The sequence below is a fragment of the Dipodomys ordii genome, unplaced genomic scaffold (assembly GCF_000151885.1).
Source record: "Dipodomys ordii isolate 6190 unplaced genomic scaffold, Dord_2.0 Scaffold49, whole genome shotgun sequence".
Classification (NCBI taxonomy): Eukaryota; Metazoa; Chordata; class Mammalia; order Rodentia; family Heteromyidae; genus Dipodomys; species Dipodomys ordii.
This window is the reverse complement of record NW_012267265.1, coordinates 3,475,008-3,487,328: the sequence shown is the minus strand read 5'-3', so window position 1 is coordinate 3,487,328 and position 12,321 is coordinate 3,475,008. Positions and strand designations below refer to the sequence as shown.

The 12,321-nt window shown below is 38.7% G+C and overlaps 1 protein-coding gene across 3 annotated transcripts in view; it reads left to right on the top strand.

The window, feature by feature from the left end:
• Rassf6 (Ras association (RalGDS/AF-6) domain family member 6) overlaps positions 1–12,321 on the top strand; it is a 40,771-nt gene that overhangs the window by 9,034 nt on the left and 19,416 nt on the right. The window contains exon 2 of one of the 3 annotated variants that reach the window (XM_013020257.1): positions 119–193. The exons of the other annotated variants lie outside the window; for them this stretch is intronic. The gene's annotated coding sequence lies outside the window, so the exon portion shown is untranslated. The remainder of the gene's footprint in view (positions 1–118; positions 194–12,321) is intronic. 3 annotated transcript variants of the gene reach the window in all.

The window sequence follows — 12,321 nt, the reverse complement described above, 5'->3', positions numbered from 1 at the left end:
AGAGGAGGAGGAGGAGGAGGAGGAGGAGGCAGGAGGAGGAGGAGGAGGAAGGAGGAGGAGGAGGAGAAAAGAGGAGACTATGGGAAGTCAAAATGAAATATTGAGAATTTAAAAATAGATGAGTGATGTTGAGGCTGGTGAAAGTAACATCCATACAAAATTAAAAGAGAGGGGCAGAAAGGAGCTGGGAAAAGTAAGAGGTGTTGTTTTGTTTACTACATTTGCCTCTTCTTAAAGACAATTACAGGAGGAGAAGTGTCTTGAAAGATAACAGTCTACTCCAGTGTTCTCTGTCATGTGTACCTTCGGTACCATTAAAGTGTAACCAACCAGCAAAACACATTTAATACTCTGGGTTTGGCAAAGAGACAGTACAGCATATTACAGGGAAATATACTGAATTGTGTGCTTGCTTTTCTGTTTCTCAGCTCTGCTTGATTCATTCAGTTCAGCTCACAAAGATATGATTCTTGTTTTATCCATCAAGGACATTACTACACTTCATCTGGGATTGTTCGTCACAGCCCTTTCTCCTAGTCTATTTTAGCTAGGTCACAGCATTTTGTCTTCTGATTCCCAAGGAAGCCAAGGATTTCATTACTCAGTTCTTTAGACCTTCAATTGGAATCCACTCTATTCATACACCACATATCCCCAGTGGTGATCTCTAACTACCTAGTGGGGCTCAATGGCATCTCCATGTACAGGTTCCTCTCTCCCCTGAAAACACCCAAGACAGATGGGATGGGCAGCCTCTTTGCTGTTCTTCACCCTTCTGAACTTGGGAATCTTGTTCATCTCCCTCATCCAAGTATGGATGTTCTTTACTATGTTCTAGTCACCAAAAACAAAAAGTACTCTTAGGAAAAATAATACATTGTTTAATTTTTCACATATTCCTTACCTTGCAAAGATTTCATTTTACAAAGCTGTGATCACACTGTGGCTTATGTTTACAGATATATTATATGTAATTATTCAAATACAATATGTTATATGTAATATATTAGAAATGTTTCTCCATCCGACTAAACAATTTTTTTCTGAAATGAATTGAAGGATGCACTATCATTCTATGCTATAGAAATGTCACTCTGTAGACATTCTTTTAACTCTAGCCTACAAGATGGTGCCAATGATTAAGTACACAAGACTGGTTCACAAAAGTGGCCCTGAGTCAAAGTGCCTAGATGAATGTAATTTTATTGCTACAAATTAGTTCTCTGGAAAAGTTCAAAGATCTCCTAGCCTTTCTCCATTATTTCATACATGGATATTCTATAATCTTGGTAGGCTGTATACCCTTTAAGGGTAATACTTAAGCCACTTTTGCATTCTGCTTCCCAAATTGGGACAACAAAATGATTTTGGTATACGTGATTTGAACATTTGTGAAAAGTATTAAGAAAATAAAACTAGCACACGCAATCTTTGATATCATTAGTATTATTGCTTAGAATAAGTAAAATATATTTAAATTATGTCAGCTGAAAAATTGGCAACAGATAATTCTTGTAACTGACCTAAATTATGAAAAAGGTCTGTGAATAATTATTTGAGCAACAGGGCAATGATCTTCACTCAGAATGCATTCATTTTCTTTAAAATTAACACTTATAATCCAGAACCTCTTTAAGACCCTGGTATCTAAGTGCTACTTAGAGCTTTAAATGATGAAGTAAAATATTATAACAGCATAATTCCACAAGCACCAGACTACAAGATAGAATTTCTCGATATGTCATTGATGGACCATCTGCTTTCCTGATCCTGAATCATAATTTTGTTAGCAGTACAGACCCCGGGCTCTAATCAGATGATTTTGAAACATATTAACTTCTGAGAACTGCCTAGAGGAAGAAAGAATTAAAGTTGTGAGAACTTGAGACCTCTTAGTAGAAACAAAATTCCTGGAACCAGGGCCAATCTTTACAAAACTGTTACCAGAAATTATAACAATACCACTGGCTAAGATAATATCCAACAGACCACAAATGTGGAAAACATATCCCACTTGTTGACTTAAGTAGACTTTCAGACCTCTGCCTTCAGTAGCCAGCAAAACAAACAAGACAAATCATCAATTATGAAGAGATTTTAATTTCCCTATACATAAAGTCATAAAAACAATAGAGATTCACATGAAGAGAATCTATGTAATTGATCATTTGGTTTCAGCACAGTTCATAAGAATTCATATGATCAGTACAAGAGGTACTGATCCTAATGGCTCCAGAGGATGGGAATTCTCAGAGATTAGAAACTTCCTGGCCAAAAGGTGTGGGCAAAGATTATGCTCAGATGAGTAAGGATCTAGTTCCTGGTTTATTGCCTGGAGGCATTGCTGCTCTGCTGCTTTGCATGGTAAGAATTAGTTCTGTGTGGTTGCCTTCAAAGTGCTTTCATTTCATCCTGCAGGATGAAATCAGGACACTTTAGAGGTGAGTAAGTGCCAGCCCTGTATTTAAAAAAACAAAACGCATAAAGAAGTTCAAGTTCCCTTTCAATTGCAGTTCAGATTTCACTCTCCAGAACCTATTACAAGTTTTCTGCTACTTAGGCACCTGATACAAACCTTTGCAGGCTGTGACTCCTCTAATAGCAGTCCAAAGACACATGTATATTCTTGTCTTTGGTAAATACATTTAATTGGTATGACATAATAAATTTTAGCAAAAAGTGTTTATATTCCAGATAATTCCTTCCTCTGAAGTGTATTGGCCAGCACCTTCATTGAAACAAAAGAACCAGCCACTTGCACCACTAGACACAAATTAAACACAAAGAGCCAGTGTTTCAGAGTGGCCTACTACCTGATCAATAGAGCCAGGGGGCAGTGTTTATCCAGGCTTTGAGTCCAGGGTCTTCCCCTGATCAAAGGAACAAGAGCAAACACTGAGTCCTCAATTAGTCCTGAAGGTAGGTTCACACCAAAACACCATGGCTCTCCTGTAGGCAGTACAATTTGTCTTAACAAAGGATAGACAAATCTTCTCTGACATATATTCTTATGCATCAATAGCTATGTGCATATGATCATAGGATATTCATCTAAATGAACTCCAAGAAATGGATGTGAGGTTTGTTTTCTCCTTTGTTGCTGTTTTAGTTTTCTGTACCTTTTGCTTGCACATTTATTTGTTTGGGGAAGGTTTAGGAGGGCACAGGAATGGCGGGACAAAGGATGAAAATATGCAGCAGTGATATCACTTGATACTGTGTTTGGTGGCAGGGTGTGGCAGAAGGGTAAAACTGGTTGAAAGTGAGTGAAGGGGTGACACTGTTCAAAAAGAAATGTACTATTTACCTGACTTACGTAACTGTAATCCTTTTGTAAATCACTTTTATAATAACTTTTTTAAAAAGAGCTTAAAGGAAGCCAGAGGAGAAGAGTTTGAAACACCTGCTTAGAACCACTTCTTTTAAGTGTTAGAACTTTTTCCTATGTTAGAGATTATTTTTCAGAAATCACATTATTTATGACTGATAGTCCAGTAAAACTAAGAGAAATTATTATAAAAAGCTGCATGACACACGTTACTATGTCACAAAAAAGTCAATGATATCACCCTCAGATATTTGAAAAAAAGGATATTTATTGGAAAATATCCTATATTTTTCCCACAAATATATATTATCATAATCATTTAACATATTGGTATTAAAATAATCTGTTATTTCCAATAAAATTTACTGTACAGTTTGTTACTTAAGTCAGCTTAAAAACAATAAGGCCTTTCCCCAACCTACCGAAGATATTTCCTTAGAAAGTCTAATGAATTCAAAATTCAAAGACTCCGGAAGTATACTACATTTGTAGATTATTCTTGGATTTCTGGATATGTTAGCTACACTAGTGAAAGAAATATCTCTTCTACCCCTAACCCAAGAATAGATCATGATTCTACTTCCTGCGTTTTAATTCCCAAGTTAAGAACATGCTATGAGCCAGAAGCTATAATAGAAAAGATCTCAAATATTCAATATTAAGCCAAATCAGGCAAGGATCCTACTCTTAGCAGAGTTTGAGTTTAAAACTCCCAATCTTAACTTTAATCCTCTAGCAGAATCACCTGGACGGTTTGTGTTTAAAGTGAAGAGCACTGGGCACATTTCTAGGGTTTCTGTGTCAGAAGGTCTGAGGAGGGGTAGGTCCTTTGCCTGTCCATTTCCAGGTGGTGTACATGCTGCTGGCCTGTGGGTCCCACTTTTGAGAACCATGGATGCAAAGGCCTAAGACAAACTGAGGTAAATGTTCCAAAGAAAAGGAACCTGCTTCCAAGAAAAGTATAGACCTAGCCTTAAAATCAGAGTCCAGGAAGGTTTCTCTAGAAATGAGATGTGAATGGGGACAAGGTTCATAGGCCAGGGTGAGAAAGCACAGTGCTGCGGGAAGATGAGGTACAGGGAAGCATCTATTGAGAGGAAACTAAAGAGGAAGACAGGCCAGGCACCACACCAACGTTACATGCCATGAAAAGGATTTGGAAGTTTTATTCTCAAAGCAATGGAAAGACATTTAAAGGTGTCAAGCAAAGCAGATATGATTAGACATGTTCAATATTCTTTTTGTATAGTGTGGGCCACAGATGATGGGAACTGAGAATAGAACAAAGCTGCTTAATAATGTGAACATTTTTTTGTCAAAAGTAAGGCAAATCAGGGGTCACAGGCATGGTAGCATCTCAGCAGGCTTTCAAAGCAAGATGGACGTGAGAGACTGTGTAACTGGAAAGCTGGTCTTTAGCTCCAGCTCACACAGATGGCACTGAAGCTCACTGGCCACCTGCTGTGTTTCACACCCTCCAATAATGGCATTAGTGAAAAGGTTTTTGTTTTGTTCCTGCCTCTATCAGTGAGCTGGAAGGCCTATTAGTAAATAAATGAAGGAATTCATCAAGTAGAGCTCCCCCCCTAAGGGAACTCAAGGCATCAGCTGTGAAGGCAAGGTAGTCTTGGCCCACATGCGCAGTTTCTGCTGTTCACACACAGGAATGCTGTATTGTACAGCAAACCTGCATCTGCTCCACTGACACCTGGTGATATGGGGCACACCTAAGTTTATTTTTCAACAGGTCTTTAAAAAAAATCTATACTGTTTGTCTTAGAAAAACATGATGTGTTTGAGTAAACCAGGGGTGAACAGGAAGCAAGCCTCAAGGAAGAGCTAGATAATAGCCTGATCACTCCATTCTCTCATTTCTATGTCCAACCTCACAGCACATAATAAAATCACTTCCAAACCTAGCCTGTGTGTATGTATGTGTGTTGTGTGTGTCTGTGTGTGTGTGTCTGTGTGTGTATATATATATATATATATATATATATATATATATATATATATATATATATATACACATATGTGTGTGTGTGCGTGTATGTGCACACAACCACCCTCAGTACAGGGACATGAACTCAGAGCCTTAGCTTTTGCACTTAAAATGCTGGTGCTCTACCACTTGAGCCACAGCTCCACTTTTGACTTTTTTGTGTGGTTAATTGGAAATAAGTCTCACAGACTTTCCTTCCCAGGCTGACTTCAAACCATGATCCTCAGATCTCAACCTCCTGAGTAGCTAAGATTACAAGTTTGAGCTGCCAGCGCCCAGCTCCACATCTAACCACTTTTAAACATCCAGTCAGAGCTGCTGTTTCCCCCCCCCCCCTGAACAACTACAACAACCTCCTATCAAGGCTCTGTGCTTCTGTCCCCTGCCCGTACCGTCCATTCCCCCTGAGCAGCCAGAATGGCTCTCTTGAACACAATTCCTGTCATCTAAACCCTTTGAAAGTTTTCTGTGGCACTCAGAATAAGATGCAGACACCATCCCATAATATCTAGGGTGTAAATGACTTTATAACTCATTTGAAACCACTTTTTCTTTTTCTCTCTCTCTCCTTCAAACATTCCATGCCGAGACTTGCATACATTGGATGATGTTTGCATCGTCTGCCTGGAAACTCTCTTTGACTCTCTATGATTGGCACCTTCCTATTTTCGAGGTGTCAGTTTAACATTCCAGACTCCCCGCCTACCCTCTTCCTCTTAAGCACTGTATTGCACAACCTTGTTTTATTATGTTCATAAAACTTATTCATCCATATACATTTTCTTCTTTCTTTTTTTAAACCGTTTGTTTTGTTTCCTTACCCTATCCTGGAAAGTAAGTCTCATCATGACAGAGTCTTGATGTTCCCTCTTTATCAATTATGTCCTCGGTTTGATGATAATGGCTTGATAAGGGAAGGAACAGGAATGAGTATGCCAATGACCAACCTGGAAGAACTCAGTGGAGACATTAATATGACTCCATCTATGCCATCCTGAGATACTACCTTCAAAGCAGAGGCAGGGTACTTATCTAACAGGGGTGGGAAAGGGCCCATGGGCTATGGCTCTTCTATGGAAGGCCCACCGAATCATTTAGTCTGATCCTGCCAAGGGCAAACACAGGCAAGACTGGAAATTCTAGGAGCTTTTTTCATGCCAACATAAACATCATACAAACTAACATCACCAAAGAGAAGCAGTTCTAGTTAATTAAATGTATGACTAAATATGGAAGGCTAAGTTTTAAGTTGGCAATTTTATATGGCTCTCAAATGATGTTATAAATATCCAAATGGCCCTTGGCAGAGAAAAGATCCTCAACCTTTATTGACTAAGTACTTCTCTATTTTTTAATGTAACATCAAATTTTTAGATTGAGTAATCATTGTAATTCTAATTTGAATTGGCCACATATTTCATCTCTTTTACAATACAACAGTAACAAAAGGCTTCTGCTCTCTTAAAAGAAAAACATCCCTTCCACTCCCAAGCACCTTAAAATGTCACAGAGAGAATCTCAAAGCCTGGTGGGCCCTAGGAAGTTGTAAATTCTCAGGACCCACCACAGACCTACTCAATAAGAAACTTAAAGGATACTACTCAACAGTGTGTGTTTCAATCATCTGTTTAGATGTTTCTGATGTTCAAGTTTGAGAACCGCTTTTCTCCACATGCATGGACAATATGCAACACGTTTCTGGAGTTTTTCAGCAGACTTTTCTTAACTATTAAATATTTCTCAATTTATTCCCCCCCCAAAAAAAAATCAGTTACAATGAGAAGTAAACTTCCATTTGTTAAGAAGTTTCAAATCTCAACATTGGATTAGAATCAACACTTGAAACTGGGTGCTGGCTTATGAACAGTGTCAAAGTTGAGAAACAGACCTGCTTCTGTGAGTCCCAGGCCAGGAGAGGAAAGGAAAGAGCTCAGTCCTTTCTTGCTTTCTTTCCTGTCTACCAACTGCATGTGCTGCCCAGGAACTCAGCTGCTTGCAGTGACAGAGAGTGACGTCTCATACGGCAACTGCTCATTATAGCTGCCAATGGAAACAACACGCTGTTTGTTTAATTTTCTTTTTTAACTTAAAAGCGAAACATAGCAGGAAAAGCAATAGGAGTACCTCCCGCTTTTAAAGTTGAAGAACATGCTAGAGTCTAAAATATCAATTTATTCTTATAAAGGGATCCCCAAGATGGTTAGGATCAAGTGTGGTGGCACACACTCGTAATCCTTGTAGGTAAGCAGAGACTAGAAAATTGTGAGTTTGAGGCCTTCCTGGGCTATAGAGAGAGTCCCTGCTTCCGACAAACAGTAAGGCCATCTATTAGAAATGAAGCACGCTTCTGCTTTAGAAGTATTAGCTCTACCCTTAATAAATAATACTCAAAAAGCTGCTAGAAATGTTCAATGTTTTTCCTCTTTAAAAAGGTGTCCTTTGGGGAGAGGGCCCCTCCCGAGGACTTTGAAGTCTGGACAGTTAGACTAATTGTAGGGTTCCTTGATAATAGAAGACAAGCATTTTCACAACAGTCCAGAGAGTCCCCTGTCACCCCCAGATTCTCAGCTTTCAGACCTGGAAACCTAATCCCCTCATTTGCAATGGAAATGTGAATAACCTACTTTACTAAGCTGAGGGAAGCCTCTGTGCCCAGGTTGAAAGGCATTCTTTCTTCACCATTGGAGCCAGGAGATGAGACACAAGGCAAGAAGACTTGGCACTGTGGCAGTTTATGGAAGAGAGGCCCACTGACCTTTACAATTTTAATTCCAGGATTCAAGTGGACAATAAGTGAAGGATAAAGTGGGTTAAGAGAACTCTGCCAGTACTTGTCAGCATCAGTAATGTGGAAGGGGGTGAGGGTGAGCTCATCTTGACAAATAGAGTAACATTAAGTCTTTTTTCCCTCTTTATTATTATCATTATTATTATCTTCAAATAGTTACACAAGGGGGTTCAATTTAACATGTTCATTTGTGCATACAAAGCATCTCTATCAGAGTCATCTGTCCATCAGCCTCTCATCGTGTATTCTTTTCTGTTATCCTCACCGTTCCCAGTTCCTCCTTTTCAAAAATCAGACAGTAATTTGTGCTGTGTTTTATGGATGCTATGGGGAAAAAAAATATGGGCATAGTCCAAATATTCATGTCGTTTGCAAAGTGCACAAGCTATCCAATGAGAATTAACACTTAATCTCAGCAAATAATTCAGTTTGTTACCTTTACAGGTTTAATGCAGTTGTTGTATTTTTTAAAATACATGTACAGAAAGTTTTCAACTTTTTGAATCTAACACATGAAGCTCTCTCACTAAAATGTAACCCAATGAACAAAATCAGTGAGGGAAAGGAAACTAAATGTGCAAGAAAACTGGTGCTTTTATTTCTCCTCTCACCTAGAGACTCTTCTCTTAAATGTCTTAGGTCCTCACTCCTCAATATGGTGCTGCATGCTATAGAGCTGTCCCTAATGCTGCTGTGAAGCTGTAGGCCAATGGCTGCCTGACTTGAACCATGACACCTTTCCAACAAATTTCCAGGAGGCAGCAGAAACACAAGTTCAGGAAATGTGGCCACTTGGGTTACCAAGGGCCCAAGGTGTCCTTGGAGGCTGTTGGGTTTTATTCCCTTGAAGCATAGTGGTGTCACGCAGCAGTCTATGCAGTTAGTGTTCGAGTACAGCATGTGACAATATCTGTGGTTTGCCCACATTGGGTCCAAGTTGTAAGATTAAGAATGGGACAGACTTCTTTGTTTTCCAGGGAAGGAGTTGGATATTCACTTAATGATGCTAACAATTATAAAACAAAAGGGAACACTCATAACAAATATTTGACATCCATGTAGCTATAAGGCATAATTCACTTCCACCCATATCCTGGACCATGCCTATGTTCATTATAGTATTATAAAACCAATAAAAGTGTTTTCTTTCTGGCCAGCTAAACAGCCTGATAAAGTAGAGGAACTGATTTCTTGCTAAATTCATTATCCATGGTAAAGGTCAGAATGTGAGTAATTCCCATCTGCTGAGCAGTTGCAACTCAGGCCACAAAGTACAAAGTACACCTAAACATTTTCCTATTAACTCTGCATCTTCTATTACTCATTAAGGCCAAGATGTGGCCTCAAACAAAAGGCACACTGGAATCTCCTCTGTATCCTCCCCAACCACAACTGCCACTCCCACCACCTCTGTCATCCAAGAGTCTTGTCCTGGTTAGCTTTCTTCAGGAGACTATGATGGAGAATTCTGAATTTCTATCAGAAACTACCAGGACCTTCTTCATGCACTGCCAGTGTTCAGATGTCACCTTCACAGTGTATATTCAATGTTTCCTTTCCAGACCAGGAAGTATTTTACTAGGACTTTCCATCTCCTATTTCCATATTTTTCCATACTGTAAATACCTGTAGATTTTGAGACCCTTCCACATATATGTAACATGTAATCTTCTTTCCGTCAGACACCAGTCTCTGCACCTCTACCCAAGAATATTGCAGTGATCTCATTCACCTTGCTTGGTGCTGAAATCCATCTTTGGTTCTTTACCTACTGGGTCTTAAGAGCACCTGGTCCATAACCTGCCCATAACCTACAGAGTGAACTCAAAATTTCTCAAGCTAGTTCATGAGGCTCTTTACTCCCCTTTCCCCATTTTACATATTATACTTTTAGAATCACAAGTCTCTGATTTTTTTCCCCACAGAGCACAGAAATAGCAGCATTACCTTGGTAATGTGGTTTCCCTTCCCTGGTAAGCAGTTCACGCTTTGTTTAGTTATTAAATGCCAAGATTTGCCATAGGTAGCATTTGTTTCTTAAAGCTCCTTCCATGTATCAGTGAGGGTTCTGGACTATGCTCACATAGTGACTCTGGTGTGCATGAATAAATGACCTTCCAAGCAGGACTTTTGTAAGCAGAAATAATTTGAATTAGTCAGCAGACCCAGATGGCCAGTTGGACAATATTCCTTTAGCATCTTGTGCCTCTAATTGTCAAGCTGTCAAGTCAGGATGTTATAGGTTACCATTTTATTTCCACTACTATATTAGATTGATTTTTTTTCTCATTGAGTACATAAATTAATCATCTTCAAAAGACCCTGATAGACACTTGCAGAATGCATTCACCATTGCTGTAGTAGTCATTCACACAACTTCTAGATTTTCTGATTCTTCACTTTCTCTTACACCATTAACATTAATTTTAATCTCTACTTCAGTTTACTGGGCTGTATTCTTTCATATTCCAAACTCCATCAAGGTGACATAATACTCAGTCAGAAAGATCCTGTTCCTGAGAACAGAATGGAAGATTGAAGGGGTTTCCACTTACCCTGGATGATAGAGTACAGATTGGTAGCCTTTCTCTGTTAAGTGCCAGTTTTTAATATTTTAGTCTTTCTGTACCATATAGCTGCTGTCACAACCACTCAGCTCTACAGTTATAGCAGGAAGACAGCCATAGATAGCAAGCAAACAACTCAGTATTAGTAGATTTCAATAAAACTTTATTTACAAAAACAGGTATGCCAGGACCATAATTTACCTAACTCCTTAGATCACTTGATAACTTGTTTACAGTGAAAAAAAAATTTTTTGTTGTTCGAGTACAGAAACATTTTCCAACTAAGAGTTGTTCTGGACTAAATATGTTGAAAGTTACTTGTGCTCTATTGTGTAGTATGATTTTATCAGAAGCTGAGGGAATAAGATTATATAAAGCTTCATTTGCTTTCAACAATTGTCACAGCCCAGCATATCAAGAGTTGTATCTCAAGTGAAACCGAAATTTCCATGTGGAGTGTTTGGCACTAAATAACAAGAGCTATACAAATGAGACCTTTTGGCATGTTGCCAGAAGTATAATTTTGATAAAGGTTTCCCACAAATAATGACGGCAAGGGAATAAGATCAGTATGCTGAATACTTTGTAGAACATAAAAATGCATTAATAATTAACCCATGTAGGAAATGGACCAGTAAAATGGAAAACTTCTATAGAATATTTTTGTATGGCATTTGTATAGTAATTGGTCATTGGAAATGTATATGTTAAAAATTGCAAGTGAATGATTTAAAACATGGAAAAAATCAGGCTAAGTGCTCCAGTGGCTCATGCTTATAATCCTAGCTACTCCAGAGGCTGGGATCTGAAAGTCACAATTCAAAACAAGACCTGGCAGAAAATTTCCTGAGACTCTTACTTCCAACAACTACCAGCAAACCAGAAGTAATGCTGTGGCTTAAAGTTGCTTAGAGATAGCACCCAGGCCCAGAATTCAAGGCTCAGGACTGGTACAAATAAAAAAAAAAACAAAAGAGGAAACAAATCACGATATATCAACTTTGCCTTTCAATATTCAATCTTGTTTACAAGAGCATTCTATGAGCTAGTTTATGCTCTCCACGCTGAGAACCTGACTTCCTACTCTATCCTCAGAGAGGCAATATTCTTGTGAAAAGGACACAGATAGTTGAGGGTCCAGGAAACTTTGCTATGGAAATACTTGGAACTTTCATGTCATTTATATAATGCTTATATAAAATAGTTCCAGTGGCTCACACCTATAATCCTAACTTCTCAAGTGGTTGAGATCTGAGAATTTCAGTTCAAAACCAGCAAGGGCAGGAAAGTCTGTAAGACCCTTATCTCCAATTAATGATCAAAAAGCTGGAAATGGAGCTGTAGCTCAAAGTGGTAGAGAAAAAAAGTGTAGGGACAGAGCCCAGGCCCTGATTTCAAGATCCTATACCAACATACATACATACATACATACACACACACACATACACACTTCTTTTCCATTTTTTTTCTTTTGGTTTGTTTGGTTTTGGGGAAGAGCTCATTGGGATAATTTCATTTAGAAAATTGTTGGTCCTTATTATGTGTCAAAAACTCTACCAGACACAACCTACCAACGCTTTGCCCTTAAATGAGATGGCATGAGATTTAGATTAGGAAATCATATCGAAGGTTAGAT